We start from the raw sequence: 20,254 nt of genomic DNA, 5'->3' as shown, positions 1-20,254 counted from the left end.
ATGTGTAGAAAAGTGAGTCAGGGATAATGGGGGCAGTCAGCATACTTATGCAATCATAATTTGTGACAAAGTCTGCTACCACTGATAGGTGTCACCTGGGTTTGCTGAATGTACAAATATAGATGGTGTCAGACATCAGTTATGCCTCTGTAGATGAGAGAAATTTAGGGCCAGCAGCCAGTAAAATGCATAACCATTGCATGGTGATAGACTATATGAGCATGTCTGCAGTGCTGTATAGGGATGTATTTATACACACACACACAGAGTTGGCTGATGTGAGACTAGAACCCCTACCTATTTAATAGTACACACTACAGCTTGCAGTACTTATCACATGCGCCACGGACTTCCAGTAATATTAGACTGTCAACTAGTGCTGTTAGGGTGGATGACATCAGCAGACCTTGTAGAGGAGGGCATTTAGAGGTCAGCAGCCAGTCACAGGGCTGTGTAATGCATATCCATTGCATGGAGATAGGCCATATGGGAATGTTTTCTGTGGTGCTCCAAGGGCATATATTTACTTACACACACACACACACACACACACACACACACACACACACACACACACACACACACACTTGGCTGATGTGAGATTAACTCACAATACTTATCGCATGCACCACGGAGTTTCTCTAATATTAGGCTATCACCCAGTGCTGTTAAGGTGGATGACATCAGCAGGCCTTGTAGAGGAGGGCATTTAGAGGTCAGTCCATAAAACGTATAACCATTGTATGGAGATAGGCCATATGGGCATATCCATGGTGCTGCAAGGGGATGTATTTATACATGCACACAGATTTGGCTGATGTAAGATTAGAACCCATACCTATCTACTATTATACACTATAGCTCACAGTTTTTATTTCACACACTGCAGGTTATGTCTGCTGTATGTATATGGATACAGACACAGTACTTGTTGGGTACACAAAGTGGCCTTGTGTTACACAGCATGTGTGGCCTACACAGTGATCCTGGTTGCTAATGTTATTGTATCCATTGTTCTATGCATGAGATACCTGTTACTACCCCTGCTATGTGTGTACAGTTACCAGTATGGCCATGTGTGGCTGGTTGCAGTTTGGTAGGCAGACATGTAGCTGGGAACAGTATGGCTTATCCTAGGCCTGCTTGCAACCATTGCACATTACACAACTTGATTGCCGTGTCTGTCTACAGGGTGGCATTCCACATGGCATAGGTCTGTGGGTGAGTGGATTATGTACTGTTGGGTCCTTGGTCTTGTTCCATTGGACATCAAGTGTGATGTGTTGGTGTAGATAATCCCTGCATTCTGAGTTTATGTCGGGACATTCGTACATCCCCACACTGATATATCTCATACCTCTCAACCTCTTGGTGCAAATAATCTTGACAAAGCCATATATAATGAGGGGATAAAGGCCCAAAAATAGGGACAGCTTTTAACCATTGCACTTACAAATGTATGAAGTTGTTAGAATAACAGATATTGAATAAGCATGACTTTTCTGAAGGGTACAAAGTCTGCAACTCAAATGTTTGTCTTTATTTTCTGACTTCAACCCTCAAAGATTTGCCAATGATTTTCCAGAAAACCACAATTTTATGAGAGACTGATCATTAATGTGAGGCAAATATCTGGACAATCTGCAAAAATCTGTAGAGTTTGGAACTATGATATATATGCATGTGTATAACAGGGATGTCACCTTAACTGATGCTGTGTGTGTACGTTATGTAACTGTGTTACGTAGGTATATGTTGAGAGATTTATGTGTCAGTGTACACGTTATATAGCTATATATATAAATATCTTGTAATATATATATATATATATATATATATATATATATATATATATATATAATATATATATTTATGAGCCACATATTGATAGTAGAGGTAATCATGTGTGAGGGGGATAGGGGAGACAGATATGTATGCATAGCTGTCTGCATGCACAGATGTATTTCTACATAGCTATTCTTTGGGTGGCAGAAGCAACAGACATGGGCTCAGGTTAGCTAAATGTTGGAGTTTGCCCATTGTGGCTATCAATACTTACAAGGTGACTCCAGGCCAGAGCTACCTGTACTTCACTCCAGGATTTTGTGTGCTGAAGACCATTGGCGTCTGTACCTGTTTCCACAGTCCAACACTTCCCTGATATTTTGTCCAAAGCATTCTCTGGCTGTTTGCTAAGCGTAATATGTGACTCATACCTCTCATCTGTACTGATTTGCACAGAATGTCCAGATATTTACCCCATATCTTTGGTTCATTTTACATAACTTTGTGGTTTTCTCGTACATGAGTAGCAAATCACTAAAGACTGACATTCAGAATTAAAGACAGACATTTGAAATTCAGATTGCATACACTACAGGAGAGTCATGGCAATGCAAGACCTGTTATTCTAACACTTCTGCATGTTGTAAGTGCAATATTTAAAATTTGCCTCAAGTTCTGGGCCTTTATCCCACTTTTATTAGTGGCTTTTTCCAGATTTAGGTTCATAGGTAGGTACTAGGCTATCGGCCCAAGGGCCTATGTAAGCCTAGCCAACAAGGTTCCCTGGATTATGCCACCCAAGAAAGTTATTTTCCTGTGCCACTGTCGAGCACAGACACAGAAGTGATCCCTGGGATGTATTGTTGTTGTAAGAGTTTGGGCGATATGATCTGACTGGGGTAAATGCTGTAACACAACACACAGGGTGACAGTCTGCATACCTCTCCCTGTACATGTTTTTCAGACTGTCCAGCATTTTACCCCAAATGTCTATTCTGTTCCTCACACAGTTATGGTTTTCTGGTACTATACTGTGAAATTCAGGTACCAATGTGTTGTAAATGCTGACACGTGGGTGATGGGCCTTTACATCCTGCAGCTAATCTGACCTGTTGCAACCTACAGTTACATTAGCCATCATCTGGGTTTCTCAGAGCGTGTATGTCTGTTTGTAGGTTTGTCCTTTTGTCCCCCATTCTCTCTGGTGGCTTTTTCCAGCTGTGTTGCAGTAACAGATTGATGGGTTATGACAGTCTGTGGGTATACCACCATATGAGTATGTCACATGCAAAACATGTAAATGCTGCCAGATTTGAACCATCAACACCATCATCCATACTAATGTCCCTAGCCCAATGAGCCACAACAGCCATCGGAGATGGAGGTTGCATTCCTCAAACTATCAACAACATACAGATATACACTCTCACCCCTGAGTTACATGAGAACTGCAACGTGTGGCAAGGTTCCATGTCACAGTTGTGGAATTGTCTGGTCTGCTGATACATCACTGTAGACTTACTGTTATAGCAGTTTTGTGGAACACAGATGTGTTGGGATGGTGGACAGCCAGCCTATGCTCTGCTGGCATAGACAGCCGTGAGACTTTCCTGTAACCCCACTGCTTGGCATCTCCCTTTAATAATGTAGTGGGATTTCTAGCCATGTGACCTAGTGACTATTATGGGGCACATACTATTGGACAGAGTATTTGTTTTCCCATGTGTCTGTTAGATCTCTGCAAGTACCCCAGTAGCCCACTATATGCATTTGTATACATGTGACAGGTCCATACATATGCTAGCATAGACTAGTATCCTGTCCAAGTGGTGTATAGGAAAATGACTTACCTTGCAATTGCAGCAGTTGAGAGACCTGTAGTTCAGGGCTGACTCTGTCTGATGTACACAGTACACAGCCAATGCATGGTTAGGTACAGGTTGTGTGGGCTGGCTGGCATCATTTTTAGTATATGTATGTGAGTCAGAGTATGGTGTTAGTTCCTAGGGCCCTAGATTGTCAGTGCATGTGCTATGCCTTGTTTCATGGCCAAGGCCAGGCCATACTGGGCATGCCTACATCTGCCTATAGGTAGAACCTCAGGGGGTTCCTCCTCAAGTCCCCCTCTGGGTGTGGTTGTGGAGACCTAGGCACTGGTTGGTGGCTGTGTATCCCTTCAATTTTCTGATCCTGCTGCAGCTGTTTCCGCATGATTATACTGTGTAGCACAGCACATACTGTGAACATTTATGCACATATGACTGGAGAGTACTGAGAGTACTGCAGGGCTCCACCCGATATATCGAGGCACCAGAACAGTGACTTCAGCAGCACAAACACACACTCTAACATGTTCCTAGTCTGTGCATGTGCCTCATTGTCATTCTTCAGTAGATGTGTGTGCATTTCTGATGGGTGTCATCATCCATGGTTCCAGTGCATAGCCAGCATCCCCCAGTAAATGGCTCTATGGGATGTCTCCCCATAGCAGACATCTGGTACAGCTGTGATGCTTGCCAGATATGGGAGTCATGATAACTGCCAGGGCTGCCAGCACACACATTGATGATAATGCCCTGGGCATTGCACATGACCTGGCAGTTGATGGAGTGATACCCCTTGCAATTGACATAGTCCCTACCCTCTTCACCAGACAGTGCCTTGATGTGTACATGAGTGGAATCTATGGCACCCACTACCTCAGGGTAGTGTGATACACAGTAGAAGAGTTGCATACAGCTGGCTCTCTCCTCTGGAGTGTGGGATAAATAAATGTGCTCACTGACATGTGGTAGCATGGCATCCAGGAACTGGTGGAGTACCCTGGATGCTGATGCCTGTGGGACCCCCATTATGTCCCCAGTTGTTCTTTGGAAAGTACCCGTAGCTAGTATCCTAAGGGGTACACATACCTTTGTTTCCACTCAGATGGGTTCTTCTCTGTTGCCTCTGGGTCTGAGTTGAGGGTGGCAGAGTTCAGTGAGTTCTTGTAGTATGTCCCTGAAAACCCTGTAGTGCTCTACAATCTGCAGCTCATGTAGCTCCTGGAAGGTTGCCCTGTTCCTGAACACTCTTCTCCTTCTCAGTCTGGAGCTATTGTCAGCAGCAGCAGCAGCAGCACTGACCCCAGCATCCAGCACATACAGATGTAACAGACCTGCAACAGCCCCTATCATTCTCTCAGTTAAAATTCCCAAGTCTGTACTCCAGTGGTGCAGAGTAACGTAGACAGGATCTTAGAATGAAAATAGGAAGAAGGAATGCATGGAGGTAAGTGAAATGCTGGTGATGATAAAATAGATATATGCTATTAAGGATGAGAGAAAATAAGTAATATTGGTAGGTACAGATGTTGAAAAAGCATATGGCAATATTATAATTAAGCAGTTATAGGATTTTCTGGAAAATTATAATATTGAAAAAACATAATTAGATTAATTAAGGCATTATATGAGAAAGGGGTGACAAGTATTACAATAAATGGAGGGACAGAAAAAAAAATAAAATTGAAAGAAGAGTAAAACAAGGATGTGATTTAAGTACTGTGTTATTTGCCTTGTGAATGAATGTAGTAATAAATGTATTGTTAAGAGATATGAGAGAGGCTATACATGATACATTTGTGTCAAAGAAAATAGTTAATTAAGGTGATAAAAAGAGGCAAAGTCATTTTAGAGTATGTATGTTTGAAAATAAAAAAAGAAAGTAAAGGTTTTGGAGAGATACTTAAAAAGTGGGAATTTATTTTAACTGCAACAAAACTGAGGTATTAGGAATAGGTTTTAGAAGTTATAGAGCTATGGAAGAACAATGGAAAGACAGTATTAAACAAATACAAGAAATGTGTAAGGTATGAAGAGCAATTAAGTTTTAAGAACAAAATAATATATTTTATATATATATATATATATATATATATATATATATAGATAGAGAGAGAGAGAGAGGTTTTATTTTAGGAAACTTGAGTTGTTTAGTATCAGTTAAGTTATGGCTTGTCCTTAAAGTCTGAAAAAATACATTTTACAAATGATATTACATTTTTTGTGGGGCTCTAGGTTTAACCCATTTAAAAGACGGATAAGATATAATGAAAAAGAAGGACAAGGTTTAAATCTCAATAATCTGATTGTATTTCTTGCATATGCATGTCTTTGTAGGATTTTGAGAGGGAGAAAGTGTGAACAAGAAAAAACAACCTTTAAATTGTTGGAAAGAAATATAATGAAATTTGGTCAGAAAAGAAGTATAAAGGGAAAAGGGGAAGAAGAAATGAAAGAATTGAAAAATAAAGTATTAGAATGGAACACTGATATAAATGAACTACAGAAAAATAGAAAGATATAGTATGAAAACACAATAGGTAAAACAATTATTTATCCCTGGAAAGAGCTGAAAAAGGAGATAAAAGAAGCTATTAAAAGTAAAGAGAAACATTTAAAATGTGGCAAGAAGGACAACATTTTATGTAGAGGCTAATGATAAAAAATTACCAGTTAAAAATAAATTAACTATAAAGAACAGAATTAAGAAAATGCATACCATGTGGAGGAAAAGCATGGCACTTGCACTTATGGAATGCTATAGAGCTTTAAAAAAATGTTGGAGAAAATAAAGAAGCAGAACAGATTGAAATGGGTGGAAAAAATAGAATGGGAACATTGTATAAGGGTGGTACACAGGAGAGAGTATTAGGAAGATAGATAAGAAGTTATGTATGACAATTGTTTATTATACGTGGCAATCAACAGCAAATGAATTTAATAGGTTTTGGGATAAATTAAAATATGAGAAAAAGATAAACCCTTGGATTCAATAAACTATTATTTCCATGCATGAACAGTGTAGCCACTCTTGCATGGAATATGGCCGCCGAGCGATCCAGTAAACTACTTAGTTGACATGCACAAGCCTGCCTACACTGTTCTTACACAGAAACCAGTGTAGAATGCTAATTACCTCCATTGCTGGTGAAAACCATGCAAATGAGGTGAATTAGTGATTCAGCAAGCAGGCAGGTATCCATACAAGAACAGTGTTAGTAGCAGAAATGTATTCTGTTACTAACTGAATATATTTCTGCAAATAACAAAATGCAGACATGACAGCTCCAAAGCAGCATGTATCATAGTCTTTAGGCATGCCAATATCCAAATATATGGCCATTGGCATGTGAAAGTGCTTAATTTTTATAAAATCAAAGTAATTTTTTTTGGCCGATCTCGGCCGTTTAAGCATAAGGCAGCAGCATGCAAATGGGAACATGTCAAAAATAAAAAAAAAATTGTAAATACAAAATTAAGGGAAATCTGCATTTTGCCATTATAGTCTATGGCATGCAGAATCAAAATAATACCAGGGAAAAGTGGTTGCTAAGGGTGAGGCTCTGGTGTAGTGCAGTAACCAGAGATTAGGGTAGTGTTGTATGCAAATGAGGGGAAATTTAATGAATCACAAAATATTCTATGTTCACATACTGCATCTAACCATGTACACACTAGAACATGATCGTGTAGGGAGGAGGAGCAGCTAACATGAAAAGGATGTGTGTCATGCTTGCTGTAAGCATATTGGAGCTCCACAGCCAGTGTTTGTGCTTAGCTAAGCACAGCTAAGCAAGGGAGTGTGCCTGAGGCTGTATAGCTTTGTTTGTCCTGGCTAAACGGGTGTTGCTTGGCATGCACCAGGTCTGAAAGAAAAAAAAAAAAAACAAAAAAAAAATGAAAATAGTAGCACTGTTTACATTTGGGCAGTGTGTTTGCACGGCATGCCTCAGGGCTTTAAATGGGTGGAAATGGGAAGGGGAAAAAGAAAAAAAAGGGAAATAACAGAAAACAGGCACTTAAATACAAGTAATATAGCTGGCACGTGGAATTTTTCATACTCAGCCAATCACACAGGCAGCATACCATTGTAAATTGTGCAAACACCTTTCAGTCTGTTTTTTTCCACAAATTCTGCACCATAGGTGTACACATATGGGGGAATTTTAACACACAAAACTAACAAAAAATGTTAGGGGCTGCCGTCACTTTGATCTATCAGTATGAGCAAGAGGCTGAGGGCAGTGAGGAGGATAATGCTGACAACCGCCCTAGATCGAGGAGGAGAAGAAGAGTGTTCAGATCCAGGTAACTACCAGGAGCTGCATGATCTGGAGATAGTCGAGAGACATACTTCAGCAACTCATCGAGCTGTGCCAGCCTCACCTCAGACCCAGAGCTAACAGAGGGGAACCCATCCCAGTGGATACCAAGGTATGTGTAGCCCTAAGAATACTAGCTACAGGTACTTTCCAAAGACCAACTGGGGATATCATGGGTGGGGGTCTCACAGGTATCTACCTCCAGAACACTCCACCAGTTCCTGGATACCATGCAACCACATGCTGCTAAGCACAATTACCTCCCCAGCACCTGTGAGGATAGGACCAGAAATATGCCTCTCTTCCACCATGTAGCAGAGTACCAGGAGGTACTGTGTGCCATAGACTGCATGCACATCCATATCAAGGCAGTACCTGGTAACCAGGGTAGGGTCTACATAAACCACAAGGGGGTTCCACTCCATCAATTGCCAGGTCATATGCAATGCCCAGGGCATTATCACGAATGTATGTGCTGGCAGCCCTGGAAGCTATCACGACTCCCACATCTGACATGCCTCACAGCTGTACCAGACATTTGCCAGGGGGGACATCCCATATGGCCATCTGGTGGGGTATGCTGGCTATGCACTGGAACCATGGAAGATGACATCCATTAGAAATGCAAACACACCCACACAAGAACCCCATAATGTGGCATACGCACAAACCAGGATCAATATAGAGCATGTGTTTGGGATGCCCAAGTCATGGTTCCACTGCCTTGACATATCTGCTGGAGCCTTGCAGTACTCTCCAGCCACATGTGTACACATGATCATAGTATGTGCCATGCTACACAATATGATCCTATGGAAATAGCTGCAGCAGGAAAAAAATGGGGAAGGGACACACAGCCCCCCACCTTTGCCAAGGTTTCCACAGGCATAGATGGACACAGATGAGTAACATACTGTGCCTGCCCCTGTAGGCAGACAGAGGCATGCCCAGTATACCCTGGCCTTGGCAAAGAGGCAACACATAGCACATACACTGACACAGAAGGGACCCAGGGACTGAAATCTCTCTCTAACCTGCACACACACAGTAAAATGGATGCCAAACATCACACGACTTATACCTTACCATGTATAGGCAGTGTACTGTGTGTATCTGACATAGTCAGCCCTCAAGCACTGTCCTCATAACTACCTCAGGCACAAGGTAAGTCAGTCTTCTTAACTATAAATGAGTGGAATAGAATGTTCTGATAGCATATCTATGGTGTTGATGCAAGCATGCAAGGGAATGGGGTGGCTTGGTGGGATAGCAGCAGACAACTGACAGCTATGTGGGACATCAGGAAATGTATGTCCAGTACTGGCTTCCCCACACTATGCAGTACCATCCTAGTTGGCAAATTCCACTGCAGTATATGTGGTGAGCCAAATAAATGGGGAGTCATAGGTCACATGCATGGATGTCAGAGTGGGGGTCCAGTACTCACCCCCAGCCTCACTCAGCAGGTCAGCCATAGAAAACCATACAGAAATGTCTGGCAAAGCCCACTAAATGGCAACATCCATAAAATTCCCACCTACAGACTTACACAGTGATATCACAGCAAGTCTGGCAGTGGCAGTATGGCTCTGAAAGATAAGAAGTCCAAAACTAAAAGTGTTTATGCCAGAACAGTCTGACCTGTGGTCAATACTGTTATGCCTCTATTCTCAAAGATAGGGCACACCACTATGCTAAATGGAATCAAAATGTTAAGCAAATAGCAACACAGTCTGTGCAAGTGTGTATTGTGTACAGGTGTGCCCCCCCACACCCATAGTCCCATAGAAATGCAGTATCATGTCCCTAGCCTTAAGCAGCATCCAGCTGTCACCCAGAGTGATGGTTCAATGCAAACAGAAAGCAATTGTCAGTAACACTCGGTCCACTTGCTGATGCCATCCCAGGGGTGCCCACTGCCTGGCAGCCTGGGAACACATGATCATCAGAATGTACTGCCTTGCTAGAGATGGCCTGCATCTGCCACACCTCACCTACAGGCCTCTGGCAAAGGCCCATGCCTCACCCACAGTGCCCTTTTAGGGAGTGTCATGGGGTCCATAACACCAACATAACACAGTCAACAAAATGCAAAGAAAGGCCATGCTGCTAAATGCTAGGAGCATACCTCCTAACCTCAGAGAGCCAGAAATCTGGACAAAGCCATGAATAATGTGGTGATAAGGGTCCAAATAGAAGGACACCTTACTGCTCTAATAATGTTAGAAAGCTGATAGAATGAAAGTGTTTGTATTAGCATGGAATGTCTGAAGGGTATGAAGTCTGAACCTGTAATGTCACTGTCAGTAATATCTGACTTCAACCCTGAGTGAGGTGCAAAACACTTGCTTGAAAACCACACTTGTTTGGGTAACTGACAAGATATATGAGTCATGAATCTGGACAGTCTGTGAAACTCTGTACAGTCAAGAGGTAGGGCTAGGAGTCTAAACATGGGAATGCACTCACTGCAGGCAGTCCTAACCCTGGAAGATGGTGACATATCTGGACCTACAGAAATCTGGCCCACAGCTATGGGAAGAAACACATCCTTCTCTGATCATTCATCCTATCCAACATCCTGACCCCAAAATGTGGGTGGCCAAGCCAAATGAGGTAGGGTATAAATATATGTGAGACAGACACACACATCCAGCCTGATCAAACAGTCTGACACACACACAAGACCCTCCAAGTGTGGTCAACCTTTGAGAAGACCCCTATGCAAAATATTGGTAGCCACACATTAGCATATCTGACCCAGGATACCTCCCCATATATCTCACCCTCTACAAATCTAGCTGGATTCCACCTGTCACCCTGATCATGCCTGACTTATATTACCCAACCATGGACTGGAAATCAAACTATGCCAGAACAGAAATGCACAGAGATTGTCCCATCCTAGTATATCACCAAGGTGCTGGACTGTTTCCACAGCGTCAGCAGTCATTTGGCTGTAGCCACACCTCTCAACAGGCTGGACTGTGCAAGAATGTCTAGCATTTGACCCATAATATTGGTTTGTGCATCATTCATCCTGTATTCCTCGGGTAAATCACTGTGATGATCTGAGGAGGTATGTCAGGAGGTACTGAAACAATACGTTACAGTGTCAAATGTCATATATGTCAGATAATGTCTGCTAAAACAAACCCTGTAACTAGAGCAACTCGTACATTAATAAGAGAAATAGTCACAATTACCCTATGTATGGCCCATTGCCTCCCCATTTTGATAGGCTATCTCCAGATATGTTGCACCAACAAGTGGAGACATATTGCTGTAGCACAAAAAACACTGGACTGGAGTACAACAATCTCTGGAATGGAGTCTCACATGTACTATAGAAGATCACACCGGGCATGCTTTTACACTTAGAGAAGTGTTTGTAGGATCTAGGACTTAACAGGCTTTTCCCACCCGGTGCACTTCCCATTGCCATACTTTAGCAGTCCTGAAGATGTCAATCACCTTGGAAGTGCCTCTTGGCAGCCCTCAGCCCTAAAAGCTCTATAGAGCATGTGATAACTGTGTAACAGTACAGTACAAATAACTAGTTAGGTAGGAGTTCTAGTCTCAGTCCTGGCCAATGTAAAAGAGTATGTGTGTGTATGTGTTAGTAAGTTAATAATTTTGGGCCCATTCACACCCAGTACACTTCCCAGTTCCCTACTTTAGCAGTCCTGCAGATATCAGTCACCTTAAAAGTACTTTTCATCAGCCCTCACCTCTATAAGCTCTGAGGCACATGCAATAACTGTGTAACACTATAGTACAAATAAGTAATTAGGTAGGGGTTCTGATCTCAGGTCTGGCAAGTGCAAGTGTGTATATGTGCAGGTTAAAGTATTTTGTGGCCTCTCTCACACACAGTACCTCACCCGTGATGTTCCTCACCTTAGAAGTACCTATGGACAACCTTCACCCTATAAGCTCTGTGGCACGTGCCATAAATGCGTAACACTGTAATAGCAATAAATAGATATGTAGGGATTCTAATCTCAGGTCTGATGAATGTATGTGTGTGTGTGTGTGTGTGTGTGTGTGTGTGTGTGTGTGTGTGTGTGTATGTTTGAGCTGTTTATTGTGTTTGAGTGTGAGCTATATCCGGTGGCTGGGTTTCACAACATTTAGGCCATGGTACTCAAAGTACATGTCCCAAGGTCCACTTTACAAGGCCCTCTGTCTTCATAAACCATAAAGGTATCTGTTGACATTCTTCTGCCAAATAAGCCCCATACTGCATGCATGAAGTATGTGACAATATGGACTGACTAACATGATAGGCAGGCCTGCTAATCTCAGTCCTGCCAAATGTGTGTATGAGTGTATGTCTGTTTGTAAGTGTGTATAACTGTAGGTCAAGGTATATTGAGTCCTTTCTCACCCAGTACATCTCTCATTGCCATACTTTTCAAGGCATGGTGATGTTGCTCACCTTAGAAGTACCTTGAGACACTTTATACTGTAAGCTTTGTGGTGTGTGTGATAAATGTGTGATACTGTAGTAGCAAGAAATGGATAAATAGGGGGTTTAATCTCAGTTCTGGCAAATGTGTGTGTGATAAGAGTATTCTGTGTGTGTGTTTGAGTGACAGCCCGAGCCATTGGATGGCCATAGTTTAGTATTTTATGTCATGGTACTCTCAGTACACATTCCTAGGTCCACTTTATGAGGTTCGCTGTCTACATCAACCGTAGCAGTATCTGTAGACCCCCTTCAGCCCTATAAGCCCTGTGCAACTGTATGCAACAGTATTTTATGAATAACAGGATAGGTAGGGCTGCTAATGTCAGTACTGGCAAATGTGTGTTTGCATCGATGTGTATAGCAGTGCTTGTGAGTGTGTAGATTTGTAGGTGACAGTATTATGAGTACTCTCACACCCAGTACACCCCCCACTGCCATACCTTACAAGGTCACTTGATGTTATTCACCTTACAGGTACCTTGGAACACTCATCACACTATTAGGTTTGTGCCACCTGCAATAACTGCATAACACTGTGGAACCACAACTTCATGGGTAGGGATTCCAAACCCAACAATGGCAATTGTGATCTTTTGCATGCATGTGCGTGTTGGGGGGCAGTATTCTCTGTGTGATTGGTCAACACAATATCCTCTGAGGGTGTGGGTTTTACCAATCTGATGCGTGTTCCACCCACTACATTTATCATTGTCCACTCCATAAGAGCTGATGTCAACCACCATAGACTTATATACACCCCTCAGCCCTATAAGCTCTGATCCACATGCAATAACTGTTACACAGACCTGGTAAATGTGCATAGATACAGCTGTAGCTCAGCTATGACATGGTTGATGTGTTACCACTCTGCCATACCCCTCATTGGTGATGTGTGCAGGGCCACATCTTGCTGACACACAGACACCTAGAACACAAACGGAATACACATAATAATTCTCCTAATGAAATAGATTTTCTTGATGTTACAGTCAGCAAGCATTGGTTAGATTCTTTCAGGACCAGTCTGTAAAGGAAGCCAGTGAGGAAGAACAACCTGTTGCACAATAGTAGTATGCATCCAAAACACACTAAACAGAATATTATACAAGGACAAGTTTTTAGGATGATGCGTCTACATAATGATGATAACCAGCTGCAACTTGCTTTGGACCAACTTAAATCAGAATTAATTGAGAGAGGATATAAAGGGTATGACATTGATAAATGTATTCTTGAGGCCTGGAGTACTAGGCATGCTAGATGTAAACCTTATTATAATGAGAATATTGTTCCCTTACAGATGGAAGTTAGTAGGAATAATGTTGGACACAACACCAATAATGTTCTACGGATGCCTTTAACCTTTGCTAGTGACATTAATGTGGCATGTGAGGTTATTAATAAGAACTGGGACATTCTGTCTACAGTTGAAGGGCTTAAAGGGGTGATAGGTGAAAAAACAAATTTTACCTTTCGCAGTAACAGGTCCTTAAAAAGCCATTTGCGTTATAGAACTGCTGATTTTATTAGGTTTCCTAGGTCAGAGAGAATAGGTACTTATGCATGCAGAAACTGTATGGCATGCAGGCATACACACACTGGAGGACCTTTCACACAACAGTTTAGGTTTTAGGATTGACCCCAATATCTATGCTGACTGTAGGACTTGTAATGTTGTTTATTTTAGCTACAGTGTTAAATGTTTTTCTTTCTATGTAGGTAAAACGAATTGTTGCCTTAATGCTAGGATACTAGCACATTTTTAGGGACATCAGGAATATGAAAGAAAATGGTGCACTAGCTATGCATAACATGAAGGAAGGCATGGACCAAACATTTAAGTTTTTAGTACTTCAGATTGTAGCTGCTAAGAAGAGAGGGGGAGACTTTAAAAATGCTACTGAATTAGTTGAACAAGAATGGATTTTGCGATTCCATGCTGACAAGCCTCTGGGCTTGAACAACATGGTTTCAGTTAAACCCTTTCTCAAGGAAAAGCCACTGAAGCATTGATTTTATTGTTTTTAAGAGTTGCTATACAGTGTTCCTTTAAGTAAACTAGGTTCTAATTGTATGATATCATTAGTTTGATTGTTTTAGCATTTAAATGTGAAGTTGCTTGTTTGAATGTAGTCTGAAGAAGCGGTGTATCCATGAAATCGCTTACTCCATTAAATGCTTTTGTTTTTAGCCTTGTTACAACCAGTGTTATTGTTTTTTCTATGTAGGGGTAGTATGTGAGTGGAAGACATGATAAGATATTTTGGTTCACACAGTCCTTATACTCCACCATTCATTTGGCTTACCCATATGTCACTGTGACTGTGCTGAACTTGGTATTCGGTATGTACTTTCACACCGGTGTCTGTTTTTCAATGCTGTTACATCCCTGTAGTGCCTGATATATTTGCAAATACATGTGTAATTCTCCATAGCGGAATTGGGTTAGCGATGTTATGTCCAGATATTTGTAGGATGTACTGTTGCCTGGCCCCCATAAGTGTTGTGTATTCTGACACATCAGTGGGATGATAAGAGGATTTAAGTTATTAACTAGTGTGAAGTAATTGAATGTTGGACTTGTGCCATTTTAGTTAATATATGTTAGGACAGACACAAGGATGTTATTGCAGCAACAGCTTATCTATTACAGTATTTCAGATATGTCCCTATTTTCATGCCCCCCCCCCCCCGGTCAGGCTTGGTCCAGATTCGTTGCACTGCGGGGTCCTGAGCCTACCTCTTTACTGTCCAGATTGTTTCAGAAGGTCCAGGTTTATTATTCATATTATTGGTCGGTTCCACAAATTCATTATTTTTATTTCCCTGGTGAATCACTGTGATGGTCTGAGGATTTCTTTCAGCATATAAGAAGGGTAGTTGGGAATCTGATGCCCATGAGTTCCCAAATGGATGCAGTGGGACTGAGATCTCCACCCATTGGCAGGCAGTCACCACTGCACCTTCATGGTCCCAAAGGTGGCGGTGCTGGGGGCTGAACAGGAGGAGAAAGCTGACCTTCAAGATGTGCCAGGCAGCCCTCAAGCTGGTGTAGCTGTCCACCAAACTCCTTTTGGATTTTGCTATGCACCAAACCCCAGACCTGGCTACGGGTGACAGTTTCCTTTCAGTGCCCACTCCCAGGGGGGATGGGCCCCATCCCCTGAGGTGGTTCCACCTGAAGGTGGTGCAGGACCAGTGGATGAGTAGGTTCTGGGTTGGGGCCCGGTACCATGGCAAGATGAAGTGGGATAGGTGGATCCACCAGGATCTGCCTTCCCAGATGTGCTATGGTGTTGAGATTTTAAAAAAATATGTTGGTTAGTCATGAACAACACATTTCAAGATTAGTTATAACAGCATGCATGGGTGTTCCAATTGACCACATAAAAGATTTGAAACAGTTGCATAGCAAACAGAACATATGCATATATGGAACCACTGTAGGCATTATAATGGCATGCAAGTTACATTGATAGCAACAGGCCACCAATGATAGTATTTGAATGGGGAGAATTAATAATCAAATGATTCAATATTTGTAGAACAATATGACACGTGTCCCAACAGAAGGTTTGGAGAAAAAACATACCTTTTGATTATGTGTATGAATTATTGGTGCAGATAGGGTAGTGGAGAGACAGAGATGTCAATTAACTGTATAGGCTTCAATTGTTCACAACTGTGCTGATCCTTACTCTACTCATTAGTCTCCAGGTATGACCTCACTTTACATCTACATATGGCCTGGGGTTGGGCAGTGGAATGTTTGTACACAGTGTATTACTAAAGCCTTCTTAAAGCTAATAAAAACATTTCCTTACCTGGAAGACCTGTGGAGAAAATTTCTGTTAACACTACCGGACTGTTTCTATACATATTCAAGGTTTACATATGTGAAACTGACAGGGGTGCCTTGCACTCATGGTGTGTATGTGTGTGTGTGTATGTGTGCTACTGCCATAGTCCACCTGGATTTCTATCTGTCATCCAGGGTATTGGCAGCGGTGACCACTAGCCATGACAACATCACACCTGAGGAACATATAATGGAAGAAACCGCTTGCTGTATGTACTTATATTGCTGTCATCTGCAGCCTTGGGATTGGACAGTGGAAGTGTTGTACACAGTGTATTAGTACAGCCTTCTTATAGCTAATAGAAACATTTCCTTAACTGGCAGACCTGTGGAGGAAATTTCTGTTAACACTACATGACTTTTTCTACACATATTCACATATTTTTGGGTGAAATTATGTATACAGCTTACTACCATTCCCGGGATTCGAACCATGCCTGTTTGTGCAAAAAGGAACAAGAGTGTGTTTCACCACAATGAGCTACTGAGGAACTGTTGTTACTTGCTTGACTGTTTTCTGCCTAATAGTCTCTTGGTTGGACAATCTGACCTTGTAATTCTAACATTCATGCATGGCAGATAGTTCTTGTACTGTGTATTAACACTTTGACACATTACAATCTGGAAAACAATGGTTAACACAAAGCACTGCTGTAGGGGATACAGTATAATACTTTACCCATCAGATCTTGGTGCATGGAACATTTCATATAGTTGATCTCCTGTTTAACACCTCCACAATCTTGTCAGATGAGCCTTAATTAATTCATGCTGTCAGAGCCATAATTGCTGTGCAGAACCCGTACACATTTAGATTCATACCACCACATACCATATAAACACAACAGTCTGGGGTTTTTAGTTATATTGAAGGGTACTAACACTTTTATTGATAGATATCCTGTACATCACTATTATTCTGCTAATGTCATTTATTCATTACACACAGCACACATTTTAACCTACTGGCTGTTGACATTCTACTCCTTTCTATTTATTTGCACTGAATACGGCAAGTCAGATTTGTACTAACCAGCCTCTTGGCACAGCCTTAGCAACCTGCTGGCATGGGTGTCAATGTTCGCAGCCCTCTCATCTGCAGCTGTACAGGAGATAAAGAAACATTTATGCATACCTAGTGATCACATACGCAGACTGGACTTTGGTAAACACTAATTGATACTGATACTTACACACTTCCAGGACATTCCATACCCATGCATCTTGAGTCCACTGGTCCAAGAGCTCCCACTTCCTACACTTGAGGTCAGAAAAATGGTGCCAGACCTGCTCACCAGTGCTAGGGATAACAGTAGCACTGGTGAGATCACTTGTGAGATGGTCTCAGGCCTCCACTTTGTATTGTGAGCCCTGATACTGGCCCTGCAGCAGTCTGTCCTCATGGTATTTCACTAGGAGTCCAACCATGACCCTGGACTCCTGAATGCCCCAGCACTGTGCCTGAAAGCATGTACTCTCATCAACAACAGCCATAGTGCCTGCAATGATCAGCTACAACTAATTATGGGCTGTATTCCCATCTGCGAGGTTTAAATAGGACTGATTTGCCACCCTTTGCTGTCATTGGACCATTTTGAATATGCTGAGCTAAGCTAAGTAACACATGCCTGCTAAAGGGTTGATGTTGAGCACTGATTACCAATGTACAAATCTGCTTAGCTGGCTACTCATTGCTTTATATTTAAGCAATGCTTACACTAACTTAGCATAGCTGAGCACTACCTAGCACTGATCAGATTTCATTTTATAGCGTATCAGGATTGTGGGATTGATTCATCATTACTGACATGTTATAATTTTATGTTTACCTTCCATGACATCCCCTATGTGCTTTCATTACATTATATTCATGTGTGACTATATTGTATGGAGAACTTGTGTTTATTTGGGGGTTTCACATCTTTTCTAGAGTGACACCTCACTTTTAGACCTGCTACACTACCCTGGTTGACAAATATTATTTAATACCATTTAATAAAACAAAAGAAATTTAATACTGCTTTCCCATGTAAAAGTAAAGAGATTTCATTGGGGCTTCAACCGTGAATGCCTGCATGCACAGCAGAAGCTCTAACCACTGCGCTATCTCACCTTGATTGGTTTAGCTGTATATTTCTATTTAGCTCCTTGGGATATTTAATCTGTGCTAAGCACAGCTGCATGACGCACGCACCCACTCAGCTATGCGTAAACTTTAATTGGGATGGTAAAAAACTAAATAAAATGGATTTTAACTTTCTTCTCACTTTAAGGGTATGCACATACCTCTCAGCCTCTTGGGCAGGACATCTGGACAACTACATCATACATGGGGGGACTCTGGCCACAACTGGGGACACTTTTTAATTGTTTCCTCCTGTGAACATTCACGCTAATGCAAAATCTGCTATTCCATCGACTTTCTAAGTTTGTAAGGGCAATATTTACAATGTGTCCCTATTTTTGAGTCTTTGTCCCCCCATTATTTATGTCTTTGTTCAGATTTTGTGCTCTAAGAGGTTGAGAGGTATGGTACTGGTCTATACTGTGAAGGGGTGTGCCTGTCTGTTTCCTACATCCGAGGACACTGTTGTTGAATTTTCAAATGCCGTAATGGCACTTTGAGTGCAGGGGGTATGTTAACTGTGCGAGCACTGCTGAGGCATGCCCCCTGCACTTGGTCATGGTCTGTGTCCATGTAGGTTGTAAAGCAGTGTGCCTTCATGAATATGCAAGGCTCGCTGCTGTGCTACACAGACATGAACCACTCCTTGCAAGAATAACACTATTCTTGCATGGAGTTTATTGAATCCGAGGGAAAATGTTGTCTTTGCAAAATCAATGGGGTGTTATAGAAATAAATGGATTATCGGAAGTATAAAAGAGAAATCTTGTATAAGACAGGTTTCTTTTACAAATATCTTATTCAATATACAGTGATTTGTTTTAATGTAAACTTTATTTATGTGAAATAAAGGACCCTTACTCTTTTTGATAAGTGCCATGGGATCTTTTACAGCCATCTGATCTACCAACAATTCAGTCAGATGTGGCCTCAGTTTAATGTCTCATCCAATGAATGACAAACTCAGGAATGCAGCACCCTTCTTATGCTGCAAAAGAAGGGGAGTGCTCTTGTATGAACTCAAAGCCCTCCCTAGAGTTAGGGACAAATAATGCTTGGATCTCTTGAAAAAACAGCCTCACTTCCTCTTTTAGGCAACACTTCATCCATCTTAAAAACCTTCCCGAACGGGCAATCAGATAACATAAAGCCACTTTGTTAAAGTTCATCAATCCTCCCTACTTAATAACCCCCTAAAATTCTGTCTGAAGTTAAATGCTTGACAGGCCAGCATATTTCTACAAAAACTTACTTCACCTCTTCTTATCTCATCTCAAGTCTGTAGTCATTGCATATGTGTTTGAACGTGACTGTTGCCAACTGTAAACAGGAAAGTATTAAGTTAGCAAAGGTAATTATCTCATTAATGAACTTCACAACCCACAGTATGGTTCAGTGCTATCTTCAGACCACTTTCAGTCAAATAATGCACTCTGTTTTCAGATTTCAGGAACAAAGTATATGGTTAAAAAAGCCAACATTCTGACCAGATATCACTCCCATGTAGCCAAGTAAGCCATGAGTGGCTGTGTAGTCTACTTAATGTACACAGACATACCTCTCAACTATCACAGTTTTTCATAATGTAATTACAATTGCCCAAGCTGTGTGTCCCTTCACTAGTGGATAAATATTTATCTGGATTGCAACATATTTGCAATTCCATTTGCAGAACACCTTGTTAGTAATCTATGAGCACAGTATGTGAAGCAGTTCTGTGTAGGTACGTACATGCATTTGTTAGTGCTTGGCCCATACTGACCATGTTAACAGCTTGAGAGGTATGTACGTGTAACAACATCTCTAGAATAATTGCATTCACTGTAAGCACAGCTGACACTGAACACCTGTATAAGAGCTATCCTT

Source organism: Protopterus annectens, chromosome 10.part0 (assembly GCF_019279795.1).
Source record: "Protopterus annectens isolate FY-2018-M chromosome 10.part0, PAN1.0, whole genome shotgun sequence".
Classification (NCBI taxonomy): Eukaryota; Metazoa; Chordata; order Ceratodontiformes; family Protopteridae; genus Protopterus; species Protopterus annectens.
This window is presented reverse-complemented; position numbering follows the sequence as displayed.